The 15,173-nt window shown below is 44.0% G+C and overlaps 1 protein-coding gene across 3 annotated transcripts in view; it reads right to left on the bottom strand.

Moving 5' to 3' along the window:
* Positions 1-15,173, bottom strand: part of FGL1 (fibrinogen like 1) — a 179,785-nt gene that overhangs the window by 130,055 nt on the left and 34,557 nt on the right. The window contains exon 1 of one of the 3 annotated variants that reach the window (XM_033944106.1): positions 9,497-9,528. The exons of the other annotated variants lie outside the window; for them this stretch is intronic. The gene's annotated coding sequence lies outside the window, so the exon portion shown is untranslated. Of the gene's footprint in view, positions 1-9,496; positions 9,529-15,173 lie in introns of those variants that run through there. 3 annotated transcript variants of the gene reach the window in all.

Genomic DNA, 15,173 nt, shown 5'->3' with positions numbered 1-15,173 from the left:
ATGCAGCCATCAAAAGAGCCACATCTGGCTCGCGAGCCATAGGTTCCTGACCCCTGGCATAGACCATCAGATGAGATCTAAAATGTAAAAGCAACACAAAAGCATGACGCTAGCAGAAGTGTATAGTAAAATGGACAAGACCTGAATAGATTCAATAACTCAAAAGGCCAAAGATAAAAATGGAAAATGACAAGTGAAAAATGAAACGTATTAAGCAGTCCTAAAGCATAAACCATCAAAGTAGATATAAAAATAAAAAAGCAACACAGAGGAACGACGTAAAAAAGTGTTTGGTGTTCTTGATGTTGGCCCTAGTTTTTAAAGCTTATTTTTGCGCTCATGCCAATTCCCTGTTTTTTGTTACATTTGTACCTACAGTAGTTCTGTGCTAGTATTCAACCTGTTTACCCCCTATTACTCATTTTTTACACTTTTTTTGTGTCATGCCTCTGTGTTGCTTTTTTATTTTTAGACTGCACATCTAGAGTCACTAACCACACTTCATCTTCATCTGTTTCTACTAATTGAAGGTTTGATATTCTCTTCAAGAAGTCAACAGAATCTCGTATATAAGAAAAAGTTTCTTTTACACAAGGCTGTAGAAAATGATCTACATAATTAGACAACGGTTCTAATAAAGAACCTCGGCTTGACACAATTGGTCTACTGGGAGGTTGATCTAATTGTTTATGCACTTTTGGGAGAGTATAGAACGCAGGACATCTCAGAGACTTAAAATTTAAATATTTAAATTCCACTGTTGTTAAATAACCTTTTTCTAATCCTTCCCTTGTTAACTCCTCTATCTGTCTCTTTAATTTCAAAGTAGGATCTTCTTGTAATATTTGATAATCATTTTCTTTATTGAGCTGTGTAATCGTCTCTCATCCCACATTAAGATTAACATAGTGGCAGTAGCACACTCTCTCTCACTGTTCCCTATAAGCTGTACGCTTGTGCGCATGCACACAACTTGCCGAACCCGCGCACACAAATTAAAATAGCGCGCTTAAAAAAAATAAATTTTTTCCTAAAATGATTTTCACTGCTAAAATGAAATGTTGCAGAAGACCAGTTGTTCCGATTTCCCATTTATCACATTTATTGAATCCCTATAATATAAATTTTAAGTCATTCACGTGATTCCGTTATCTTTAGCAGTTGAACTTGACACCTCACGTGCCCCATAGGGCCATAGCCTATGGCCCATAGGATATGAAACACTTCCGATTCTTTGACTTCCTGAAGTTCTGCCATATTGTTTATTTCGTGGAATCGTAGTATGCAGCGTGGTACTGTGGTTGTATAACTGTATTCGTTTATTAAATTGCAATCCGATATAACTCTTAAAATGTATAAACCGCAAATGGTAAAAAGTGTATAACGCAAGAGAGCTGCAACAGCTTTTAGGTCTGAATGGCTTGAAGAAATTGTTGAAACGGAGACACCGGAATCTCAAAATACAATGCGTGTTCGACTGTGTGAAATATTTACCTATGTGTGTTTACCTATGTATGAAATATTTACCTTGTGTGTTGTTATTGTCAAGATGCCAAAGCAACTGGAAAATTCTCGACTGGAAAAATATGGGATGATGTTTGGAAACTGGACTTTCTGAAATGCCATCTATCAAGTAAATCTCATACCGACAGTATTAGGAAACTCAGAAGTACAAATCCGAATTTAAGAGGGGGACTGGTTAACATGTTGCTTGAAAGCCCAACCAAAAAAGAAAACAGGCAAATTAGTAATGAACAGAAGCGTTCCAGTCCTGATGAAATTAAGGTTCTTGTCGACAGTGTTGTGCTGGCCATTAAGATGAATATCTCAATGCTCTCTGTTCAAGATATCAATGAGCACATGGCAAAGTATGTTAGTATACCTGATAGCTGGATATGCGTTTGAATTTCTTGGAATTATCAATGGCATCGTGCAAGATGATCGTATGGCAGACATTAAATTAGCAACGTATCATACGTTAACTGTTGATGAAAGCACAGACATTTCTGTCAACAAGTATTAATACTCTACTTTAAGTATCGGCCAGTCAATTCAAATGAGTATAGGACATCATTTGGTGGGATGCTACAGTTGGAAGCATGTGATGCTACATCAATAGTAACAGCAATTAGGGAATTCTATAGGAAACATGAACTTGACCTGAATAATAATAATAATAATAACTTTATTTTATATACCCCAGTACCACAAACAGTTCAGAGCGGTTTACAGTGTAAGAGACTGTACATTTACAGCGAAGATACAATGAGGACTGTACATATTCAGTAAAGGTGTTTATACAGCGAAGAACAATGTAGCGAAGAACAATAAAATGGTTATGTTCACCTCTGATGGTGCCTCTGTTATGCTGGGCAAAATAGATGGTGTTGCAGCACAGCTGAGAAAAGACATTCCACATTTAGTGTAGCAACATTGTGTTGCACATCGGGAAGATTTGGGACTTTCTGATTCATGGAAAGAAGTATAATTGATGAAAGAAGTAGAAACTGTAATGAGAACTGTGTACACGGTGTTCTATCGGTCTTCTACTAAACAATGCAAATTTCAAGAAATAGCAGATGCATCTGAATGTGAATCAATTGCTTTCAGACCTCTGAATGAAGTGCGCTGGTTATCTAGACACTTTGCACTTAAAGCAATTATTCAAAATTATGATCCCCTGTTAAAATATTTTGAAGAAGACAAAGATAATGATCCTATTGCAAAGTACTGCTATAAGAAGCTGAACAGTGAACAATTTCATATTACACTTATCAGAACTGGCTTCCTTAACCATGGCATTTCAAAAACGTGGTTTGACACCATTGGAAGCTTATCATCTTGCACAGGGTAAATTGAACAAATTTCGAATGCAATACTTAGGCGCCAAGGTTAAGTGGAGTGATAAAGTCAACACTCTTCTTGACAACAGGATAAGGTCTGGAGAAAAAGTTTCAGTGGATACTAATTCATTTTTAACCTTCATCAACATCCTATGTTTGCATCTGGGTGAAAGATTTACTGAAAATGAAGTTGAGTAATAGTCTGCTTTTGACTGTACAGCAATATCACAATGCGACTTTGACTTCGGAAATGGACATATCAGATCTCTTTGTTTAAAGTATAAACAATTTCTTCCGGAGGAAAGTGTTATTATTCAGCAATACAATGACTTTAAATTCCTTGTTACAGAAAAAAATCAAAAGCAATCTGATAAACAGCTTTCCAGATATGACGAAATTTGCAGATTTAGCAAAATTAATGGACATTGGTGACACATTCTTAGTATCTAGCTCAGATTGTGAGTGTGGTTTTAGTCTAATGAACAATTTGAAGACTTAACAAAGGAATCATTTACATTTAGAGCATTTGGAAATGCTGATGCGTGTTAAGAGTCACCTTCAAGATGGAGGCTCAACAGATCTTGACAGAATTTATTCGGACTGGATAAATATGAAAGATCGCAGGGAAAAACTTTGAAAACTAAATTGCTGTTATTTTCTAAATTTTAAGTATAAAGTACAATGATACCTTATTTATAGGTAGCGCTCAATGAAACATTTCAATGAAATATAATTTATGTTTATTGAAATGAGACTTTATGTTACATAAAGTGTAACTAACATAAAGTGTAACTAAAATTACATTGTGTTTTCGTTAATTCAGACTAAACTCAAAGACCTGCCCATAAATGCCCATAACTGAACTTCGGGCCCTCTGGCAATCATTTTTATAGCGCGCACAAATTTAGTTTTTCTTTAAAATGCGCACAGATGACATTTTTTGCGCATACAGCCTATGAAAAATTAGAGGGAACATTGCTCTCTCTGGAAGTTTTTTTCCGATGATGTGGGTGGAGGAGGTTTGAGCAGTTATGCTTTGCCAGAAGAAACCTGAGGCTTCTTCTTCTGTTGAAATAGTGCTCTCAGTTTAATAAGTGGAGAATCTATATTTATAATTATTTTTTTTCGATTGAACATTTTTTTGATTAAATACCTTTTGATTGAACCTTTTCTGATTGGACTTTTTTAAAAGAAGTTTTCCCTTTGCCAAGTTGTATTTGCAAAGAAAATATTTTATAATATAGTCCCGGGCTAATTTGGATTGTCTTTTTTAGAACCAATGTCATCATGCCAGTGAGTGGGCTGTAATAAAGTCAGTCAGCACAGCTACTTTCTACGCATGGGCTTTTAAGAACATGATTTTGTGCCGGTTACAAGTTCATTAACAAAGAGCTTACTATTTATGAAAGTGAAATACTTAGGTTGGTGAAAACTCATAACTTTGATATTTATTTTGCAGGCTCAGTCCCTTTGATGCCTTGACGTAGCTATGGGGCAAAACGCTGGCCATCGTCAGCCTGGGCTGAGAGCTTGTTTGCTATGCACGCTATGAAATAAGCCTTTTAAAATATATTGCCACGGAGGTTTTTCTGCCTATGAAGTGGCCAGCCCTGCCGAGTTATAGGAGGGTTTCCTCCCTGATGGGGATCTGAGGCTTTTCCTCTGTTTTTGAACTTGCACAATAGCTCTTGACCTGTATCATTATTGCACAGTGTTCTGTAAATAGTGGAGTTCCTCAGGGGGCTGTACTGAGACCACTGTTTTTTAACATATTTATCAATGATCTAAAGATGGGCATAACTAGTGAGATAATTAAATTTGCTGATGACACAAAGTTGTTATATCGCAGGAGGATTGCAAAAAATTGCAAGAGGACCTTATGAGACTGGTCATCAAAATGGCAGATGACATTTAGTGCAAAGTGATGCATGCAGGGAAAGAGGAACCTGAACCTGAACTATAGCTGCGTGATGCAGGGTTCCATGTTAGGAGTCACTGCCCAGGAAAAGGATCTAGGTGTCATCGTTGAGAATATGTTGAAACCCTCAGCTCAATGTACGGAGGTAGCTAAGAAAGCAAATAGAATGTTAGGAATTATCAAGAAAGAAATGGGAAACAAAGATGAAAATGTTATAATGCTCTTGTATTGCTCTATGGTATGACTGCATCGCGAATACTGTCTGCAATTCTAGTCACCGCATCTCATAAAAGATATAGCAGAATTAGAAAAGGTACAGAAAAGAGTGACGAAAATGATAAAAGGGATGAGACGACTTCCCTATGAGGAAACACTGAAGCAGCTAGGGCTCTTCAGCTTGAAGAAGAGATGGCTCAGGGGTGAAATAATAGAGGTCTACAAAATACTGAGTGGAGTGGAAGGAATGGATGTGAGTCACTTGTTTACTCTTTCCAAAAGTACTAGGAGGCAAGCGATGAAGTAGTAGATTCTAAACAAACCAGAGAAAATATTTCTTCACACGTTATGTAAATAAACTCAAATTTGTTGCCAGAGAATGTGGTGAAATCAGGGGGTTTAGATAATTTCCCAAAAGACCATGAGGGGCATAATCGAAAGGGATGTCTAAGTCCATTTTCGTTTAAATCGCAAGTCGTCCAAAGTAAAAAACAGCCTAGGACACATTTTCGAAAAATACATCCAAAATTTTTTTTGTTTCGAAAATCGTCTAACTATATGTCCTGCCGATCTGATCATCCAAGCCGCTAAATTGTCTATCTTTATACCACTTTTTCGTCCAACTTTTCATCCAAGTCAAAAATACCTAGAACAAGCCCTGTTGGATGTGGGAGGGGTCTGCAAAGTGATGGACTGAACACCCAGACATGGCACCTAAATAGTGGGGTACCTTACAGGGTACCTTACAGGGCACCAAAAAGGGTGCCATGTCTTTTCCTCACTACAGCTCCCTTATAGGTCATGGTGAGCCCCCCAAACCACCTCCAGAATCCCCTAGACCCACTTATCTACCACCCTAATAGCCTTTATGGCTGCAGGAGCCACTTATATGCCAGTAAAAAAGGGTTTTGGGGTGTATAGGGGAGTGCACGTGTTTAAGCATCAATGCAGTGATTACAGGGGCTTATGGGCATGGGTCCTCCTCTCCATGAGTCCCTAACCCACCCTCAAGACGGCTTAAGCCGCCTCTGTGCTGGACGACTAGGCTTTCCTATGCCAGGCTGCCAGGTGATGATGGTCTGGAGGCTGAATTTTAAAGGTGTGATTAATATTTTTATGGAGGTGGGGGGGGGTCGGTGATCACTGGGATAGTGTGTGGGGGTCTGTTTTATGTGTTTGCAGTGCTTATCTGGTGACTTTAGGTGTTTTTTTGTGACTTAGACCATGTTTTACATGGTCTAAGTCACAACGTCCAAGTTCCGTGAATCCTGGGCTGTATAACTTTCGGTTATACATGCTGTACGACTAAGTCTAAGCTGTCCCACGTCCCGCCCAACTCCCGCCCTCGACACTCCTTCTGAAATGCCCCATTTAGCTTTGGTCGTTCAGTAGCACTATGAAAGCCTAGGTCGTTTAGAAATACGTCCTAAACCCGTTTTTATTATCGGCACTTGGACAATGTTCATCCAAGTGCTGACTTAGGCTGGTTTTTGGACGTTTTTCTCTTTCGATTATGAGCCCCTATAGGCCTTGGAGAAATCCACTGCTTATTCCTAAAATAAGCAGCATAAAATCTGTTTTACAACTTGGGATCCATTTATTCCGCAAGCAACTGAAAACTTGGCTCTTCTCTAACATGTAATTCTATTTCCCCTTTACTCTTCCACTCTGTTTATAAGCTCATGTAAACCTTTTCCTGTCCCTTCTTATATTTTAAGTTCTTGTAAACCGTGCCAAGCTCTACTTCCGTGGAGAGGATGCGGTATATAAACTTAAGGTTTAGTTTAGTTTAGGTACTTCTGATCTGGGTTGACCACTGTTGGAAACAGAACATCTCCATTATTTTAGTGCTTATCTGCTGATATGATGATCTAATTTTCACCTAGTTTCAAGTTTATCTTATTTGATAGGTATACTGTCCATTGGCGCAGCCATCTGAGCAAAGAGAGAAGATTAAAGATACCAGTGCACAGTTACTAGATCATACACTGGTTTTGGCACAGTGGCCAGTTTTGCCAACAAGAGCTGCTTCAGGGCAAGATCATTTCAAGCAATATTTCACAGGGTTTCTGTATCATGTACTAAAAATTAAATTAGGCTTGAAATTAATATAAACAATAAGGGGCTCATAATTGAAACAGAAATATATCTAAAATCCCACCCAAACCTTAAAAAGAGTTTGAAAGGGTGACAATTTTTGAGTGATTCAGAGGTGACTGCAGCAGTGGAACAGTATTTCAGTGATCAGACATCAGAGTATTTTTTGGAAGGGTTACAGAAACTTTATAGAAATATGACGGCAGATAAAGGACAAATGGCCCATCTAGTCTTCCCATCTGCAGTAACCATTATCTCTTTCTCTCTCCGAGAGATCCCACGTGCCTTTTCCAGACCCTTTTGAATTCAGACACAGTCTCTGTCTCCACCACTTGTTCTGGGAGACTGTTCCATGCATCTACCACCCTTTCCGTAAAAAAGTATTTCCTTAGATTACTCCAGAGCCTATCACCTCTTAACTTTATTCTATGACCTCTCATTCCAGAACTTCCTTTCAAATGAAAGAGACTCAACTCATGTGCATTTACATTACGTAGGTATTTAAACGTCTCTATCATAACTCCCTCCCTGCCTTTCCTCCAAAATATACAGATTGAGATCTTTAAGTCTGTCAACATATGCGTTATGATGATGACCACATACCATTTTAGTAGCCTTCCTCTGGACCGACTCCATTCTTTTTATATCTTTTTGAAGGTGCGGCCTCCATAATTGTACACAATATTCTAAATGAGGTCTCACCAGAGTCTTATACAGGGGCATCAATACCTCCTTTTTCCTACTGGCCATACCTCTCCCTATGCAACCTAACATCCTTCTTGATTTTGCCATCATCTTTTCAACCTGTTTGGCCACCTTAAGATCATCACATACAATCACACCCAAGTCCCGCTCTTCCGTCGTACACATAAGCTTTTCAATCCCTAATCTATATCGTTCCCTTGGATTTTTGCAACCCAAATGCATGACCTTGCATTTCTTAGCCATAAATTTTAGCTGCCAAATTTCAGACCATTCTTCAAGCTTCGCTAGGTCTCTCTTCATGTTATTCACACCATCTGGTATGTCTAATCTATCGCGGATTTTCGTATCATCCGCAAAGAGGCAAATCTTGCCCAACAACCCTTCAGCAATATCGTTTATAAAAATGTTAAAAAGAACAGGCCCAAGAATAGAAATAGAATCTTGAGGCACACGACTGGTAGCATCCCTTTCCTCAGAATGATCTCCATTTATCTCTACTCTCTGTTGCCTTTCACTCAATCAGTTCTTGACCCAGCCCTTCACATGATGTGCCAAGTGTGTTGAACTTAGGGGTGAATATGTGGAATAACTTGTAAGTTTCATGGTTCCATGTCATTGCCTTTAGGGTTGGGCTGAGAACTTTTCAGCACCCCTTCATACTCATAATTTCAAACCTTTCTTTGTCTGCTACCATATGTCCCGATATAGTCAGAAATTAATGCTTTAATTATAAAGCAACAGTTTAATGTAAAAAGACAAGTATAATATGAAAGAATTGCTTCATCTCATTGTAAATGATTCCTACTGATGCTAAATAATTTCTGCACAGAAAAAGATATAACTAGGGTGCCCCCTGGTGATCAACAAGATTCATATATAATTATCTCAATTCCACAAAAATCTTTCTAAATGCTATAGTTTGCAAAATTATACTGGTTAATGCCTTAATTAATATAAACAATTTAAATAGAAGCCACTCCTTAGTAGAAAGGCCTTTTAGTGACCTAGATAAATTATCATATTTTTTGCTCCATAAGACGCACTTTTCCCCCAAAAAAGTGGGCGGAAATAAGGGTGTATCTTATGAAGCGAATATACAAAAAAAAAAACACAACCCAGCGGTACCTTTAAATGTTGGAGGTTGATGGACAACTGCCTGCTGCTTGTCGGGGCCTGCGGCGCACATGCGCACTAAAGCCTGGGCCCACACACTTCCCTAATTGGGCCAGTTGCTGGTGCTTCGCAGGGCTGCTGCTTGCTGATTACTGGCACGTCGGGGCCAGCGGTGCACAAGCACGCTGCTACTTAGGCGGGCGCCATTTCTGAATGGCTGCCTCAGTAGAACTGAACAGTCATTCCGAAGTGGCGCCTGCACATGCAGCAGCACACTTGTGTGCTGCTGTCCCCGACGTGCCAGTAATCAGCAGGCCTAATAATCAAGTGGCCAGTTGTAATGTTATAGTCTCTAATCCAGCCTTTAAAACATCAATGTAACTTCAATTGTGTGGGTGGTCTGGATGCTATTACCATTAGCTGTGTCTTGTATATCGTTGAACAGACGCCTCAGCCCCACCACTCCACCACTGTAAAAGATTTTATACTGCGGGAAGCTTAGTGTGGTGCTTCATCATTGGCTGTCTTTTTCAATCTTTACTTTATGATTTTTAGTTATTTTGTTAAATTTTATAATGATAAATAAGTTATTTAAAACTCTTACATATGTTGTCCTTATAAACGTGATAGTTTGTGATAATACTTATCTCAGCCAAACCTGGGGAGTCAGACCCGACATGTTTCGCACAAAATCAGTGCTTTATCAAGGGTCTCCCTGAAAAATACAGAAACGGAGCTATAAGCATACAGTTGTGTATAGCCCCCTCCCTACATAAAGATTATATAGTTAAAATATCGTGTGAAAAATTCAGCTTACCAAGGTCGCCGCCGTCATCCGACTCCAAATCTTAGTATGAGCATAAGATGGCGCCGGCGTCCTTCGCACCCGATTTAAATCCTCCCTCTCACAGCTCATTGGATCAACTCTTACAATCATTACATCACAGAACCCCATTCAATCCCGCTGTTTAACCCGCGGGGTTCGACAGTGTCCACCTTAAAAATGTGTCTCTGCTCACTTTCATTTAACTGCCTCTGATCAACTTCACCGTCTGTATCACTGATCTTACAAATAACACGCCATCTCAGATCGTCCACAGTGTGTTTACACTTGAGCCAATGTTCTACTAAGGTAGCCTGAGCTACCTTATTCAATATACGGGACTTGTGTTCGTTGAGCCGTATTTTTATTTTTCGATTAGTACGGCCAATGTAAATGAGGTCACAGGGACAGGTTATCGCGTACACAACCCCCTGTGAATTGCAATCTGTATTGCCTCTGGATCTCAAAATCAAATCCTCCCTGGAACCTGCTAGCTATCTCCTTGAATGGTGAGTGGACACCACTAGCATCTGCCACAAATCCTGTGGTGTCCCCCCACCACTCTATGTCTCGTCCCATATCTTTGAAAATTACAGCATTGCCCTAGTGACCTCCCCCGAGAGTATGCAACCAAAGGGAAATTTTCCAAAGATTTGTGTGTTCGGACAATGTACCAATATTTCCTCAACATGCCTACCATAGCTGACGTTGCCTTAGAAAAGGGCAGAACACATGTCAGTTGGTTGCTGTCTCTCTGGGGAGAATCCTTTGGTTCCTGTAAAAGCAGGTAATCAGCAGGCAGCAGCTCTGTGAAGCACCAGCGACCGGCCCAATTAGGGAAGTGTCTGAGCCCAGGCATTAGCGCGCTTGTGCACTGCGGGCCCCGACTAGCAGCAGGCAGCTGTCCACCGACCTCCAACATTTAAAGGTACCGCCGGGGGAGGGGCTGGGACGGAATTTAACTGCTGCTGGGGGGGCTGGGATTGAATTTAACGGTGCTGGGGGGTATGTAAAAATGATGCTTGATTGGGGGGCTGGGATTGAATTTAAATGTGCTGGGGATATATAAAAGTGATGATTGATTGGAGGGGCTGGGACAGAATTTAAAGGTGTCAGGTATATATTAGTATACAATTTGGTTCAGAAGGAGAAATTAGGTTCTTACCTGCTAATTTACTTTCTTTTAGCTTCTCCAGACCAGTAGAGGTTAATCTTTACGAATGGGTATATATCCAATCATGACCAGCAGATGGAGACTGAAAACAAAACTGTGGGACAGTATATAATATACTCCCTTCTCTATTTACATCAGTCTGCCGAATAGCCAAGCAGAACTAAGAACTGGAAAACAGAAAGAAAACAATACTCCGAACAGGAGTAACAAATAACATACCCAAATGCTGTTGGAAAATGCAGAGGAGAAATACCAGAAGGAAAATGTCCCCACAGCTCGCCAGCTAAGCCAGCCGAGCCACAGCCGCTGTTCTTTAATTCTCTCCGGCCCTAGAAAAATACTAGAACCCGCAGCAAAAAACAAAAACTGCCCGCGAAACAGCCCCAACAACAACAACAACAGACAGGGTGGGGACCTCTACTGGTCTGGAGAAGCTAAAAGAAAGTAAATTAGCAGGTAAGAACCTAATTTCTCCTTCTTTAGCACTCTCCAGACCAGTAGAGGTTAATCTTTACGAATGGGACGTACCAAAGCAGTCCCTCACAAGGGCGGGACCCCCGAAGGGCTGACACCAGAACACACACACCGAACACCGCGTCCTGACGCGCCAGAACATCTACCCGAAAGAGTCTGACAAAGGAATACAAGGAAGACCAAACCGCAGCCTTACAAATGTCCACTGGAGGCATGAGCGACGACTCAGCCCAAGAAGCCGCCTGACCCTGAGTAGAATGAGCTTTGAGAAACTCCGGAACGGGCATGCAATAGTAGCCCTAGAAGCGCCAGCCCCCCTAAGAGGACCAGTCAGAAGGACAAAGAGACGATTTTATTTCCTGATCTCCTGGGTCCGTTGCACATAAGAGCGAAGGACCCGACCAACATCCAACTTGCTCAGCTGTCTTTGCTCAGAAGAGCCCTCCCAACTACCCAAGACCGGGAGGACCACAGATTGATTGACATGAAAAGGAAAAACTACTTTCGGCAGAAAAGGAAGGAACAGGCCTCAAGACAACCTGCTCCCTAGAAAACTCCAAGGGAGCCCTACAAGAGAAAACCTGTAGCTCAGAAACACGCCTAGGGGAAGAAATGTCCACCAAAAAGACCGTCTTCAGAGTAAGGTCCTTCAAAGAGCAGCCGCCCAACGGTTCGAAGGGCGGGTGCATCAGAATAGAGAGAACCAGACTGAGATTCCAAGAGGGAAAAGAGGACCGCACGGGAGGCCTGAGCACCTTGGCCGCCCGCAAAAAGCGAATCACATCAGGAATGACTGTCAAACGCTGACCCGTCACAAACCCCCGAAAGGCTGACAAGGCCACAAGCTGAACTCGGAGAGAAGCCGAAGCCAGGCCTCTATCCAGGCCATCTTGCAAGAACTCTAGGATGTTAGGCACAGAAACGCGAAGAGAGACCACTCCCCGCACCTGGCACCACTCCTCAAAGAAGTGCCAAATCCACACAGAAGCCTGAGAGGTAGAAAGCCTCCAGGACCCCAAGAGTGTAGAAATCACCCTATCTGAATACCCCTTCTTACCAAGGCGACCCCTTTCAAAAGCCAAGCCGTAAGACAGAAGGGAGACGGGTCGCATGGGAATGGGACCCTGCGTCAGAAGGTCGTCCAAGGGAGGCAGAGGAAGAGGATCCATCACCAGAGTGTCACCAGATCTGCGTATCACGGATGCCGAGGCCAATCTGGAGCCACCAGAACCACCAGACCCGGATGGCGAACAATGCGGAGAAGAACTCTGCCCACTAATGGCCACGGAGGGAACATGCACAACAGCCCCTCTGTTGGCCATGGTTGAACCAGAGCATCCAGACCCTCGGCCAGTCCATCCCTGAGACGACTGAAGAAGCGGAACACCTCAGCATTGCCACTCGTGGCCGTCAGGTCCATCAGGGACTGACCCCAAGCCTGCATTATCAACTGAAGAGCCACAGGGCTGAGACACCACTCTCTGTGATCTAAGATGTGACTGAGGAAGTTCGCCTGAACATTCTCCACCCCGGCCATATGAGAGGCCGAGAGGTCCAGAAGGCGTGACTCCGCCCCAAAGCATGAGCCGAGCCGCCTCCTCCGCCACCTGAGCGCTCTTGGTGCCTCAACGATTGACATAAGCCACCGCTGTGGCATTGTCAGACCGGACTCTGACCGACTTGCCCATCAAGAGGGAGCGGAAGGCTAACAGCGCCAGAGGGACGGCTCTGGTCTCCAACATGTTGATCGACCAGGACGCCTCCTCCATGGACCAGGTGCCCTGAGCTGAGTGACCTAGACACTGAGCCCCCTCGACCGAGGAGACTGGCATCCGTGGGAAGCACCGTCCACTGCGATAGATCCAGACTCATCCTCTGGACCAGATGAGAGGTCTGGAGCCACCAAAGAAGACTGCAGCGCGCCAAGCCTCGCAGAGGGACAGGGACCTCCAAACTGAGCCTCTGGGGTGACCATCTAAGGAGCAGAGCATAGTGAAGAGACACATGTGGGCCCGCGCCCACCTCACAACATCCAGGAATGCTGCCATCGACCCCAAGACTTGGAGAAAATCCTGCACCTGAGGACACCGGGATGCCAAAAGAAGGCGAATCTGAGATTGCAATTTGCTTACCCGGGCCTCTGGAAGGAAGACCTTCCCCAAGGAGGTGTCGAACAGAACCCCAAGGTACTCCAGATGCTGAGCGGGGACCAACTGACTCTTGGAAAGGTTGACCACCCAGCCCAGTGACTGGAGAAACTCAACCACCCGAGCCGTAACTCGGGCGCTCTCCTGCAACGACTTCGCCTGAAACAACCAGTCATCCCAGAAGGGGTGCACCAGAATGCCCTCTGACTGCAATGCCGCCGTGACGACCACCATCAACTTGGCGAACGTCCGGGGAGTCGTGGCCAGGCCCAAGGGAAGCACACAGAACTGATAGTGCAGACCCAATATCGCAAAGCAAAGAAAGAGCTGAGGAGAGGCCTGAATGGAAACAGGCAAGTAGGCCTCCGCCAGAGCGAGAGAAGTCAGGAACTCCCCTGGCTGAACCGCCAGAAGGACAGACTGCAGTGTGTCCATGCGAATAAAGGGGAATTCTGAGAGTCCTGTTGACCTCAGTTTAAACCAAGGATGGGCCAAAAGGTCCCCTCCCTTTAGGGCCCCATAAAGGAAATGGCGTACCAGCCGATACTGCAGTCCTGAGGGGACACTGGACAACTGCTTTGAGATCTAGCAAGCGCTGAAGGACTGGCAAAAGGCTAGCGTCTCCCATGCCACCTGACATGGAGAGGCTAGATATGATCCGGCAGAGAGCGGGCAAAATTCAAGTACATAACCGTCCCGCACCACCACCAAGACCCACTGATCGGACGTGATCTTGGCCCACTTGGGAAACAAGTTGCGAAGCCGGGCACCCACGGGAACCAAAGGGGGCGCCGGCAAAGAGACATCGCGCAGGACGGGCAGCAGGGGAACCGGGGGGGAACTCCCAGCCCCCCCGACGGGCCCCCTGAAAAGACTGCATGCGCTAAGCCAACCGACCCCGGGGAAAAACCGGAAGCCTGGAAAGAAGCAGTCCCATGCCCCAGGCGAAACTTGCAAAATTCCCGCAGACGCCCCGGGCAATGCCAACCCAAGATGCCGGGCGGGCACGGTCCTCAGGCAGACGGGGCACCTCAGAGTCCGTCAGAGTCTGAACCACCGGAACTAAGTCCTCTCTAAACAAAAAACAACCCCCGAAAGGGAAATTTTGGGAAGTTCAGTTTTGGACGCGGCAACCGCCGACCAAGCGCGAAGCCACAAGGTACAGCATGCGGCCACCAAAAGTCCCAGACTTAGCAGCACCAAGTCACAAAGAACAACCGAGAGGAACGAGGCAGTCATCTCAAACTTCACCACCTCCTGATCCACTAAGGACCAGTCATCAGACTCACGATCCAGGACATGCTCAGACCACCGAAACACGGTGCGAGCCACCAGCCCCACACAAATAGCCGCCTGGACTCCCAAGGCAGAGACATCAAAATTATACTTAAGAAGTGTCTCTAACGTACGCTCCTCAGAGACCCTAAGAGCAGAACCGTCCATAACAGGCACGGTATGCCGCTTAGGAAGTGCCGAGACCACCGCGTCCCCCATTGGCGAAATTAAGGTAGCCCTATCCCCCACCGAGATGGGATACCCATGAGCCAAGGCGCATACCAAACGAAATGGCGCCCGTAGGCCACTGCGCCAACACAAAATCCCAAAAATCCTGACGCACAGGAAAAGAGCGGGAAACAGGACAGACCCCCTGAAGCAGAGGGCC

Source organism: Geotrypetes seraphini, chromosome 1 (genome assembly GCF_902459505.1).
Source record: "Geotrypetes seraphini chromosome 1, aGeoSer1.1, whole genome shotgun sequence".
Taxonomy (NCBI): Eukaryota; Metazoa; Chordata; class Amphibia; order Gymnophiona; family Dermophiidae; genus Geotrypetes; species Geotrypetes seraphini.
The sequence above is the reverse complement of the archived record's forward strand: the minus strand, read 5'-3'. Positions and strand labels throughout refer to the sequence as shown.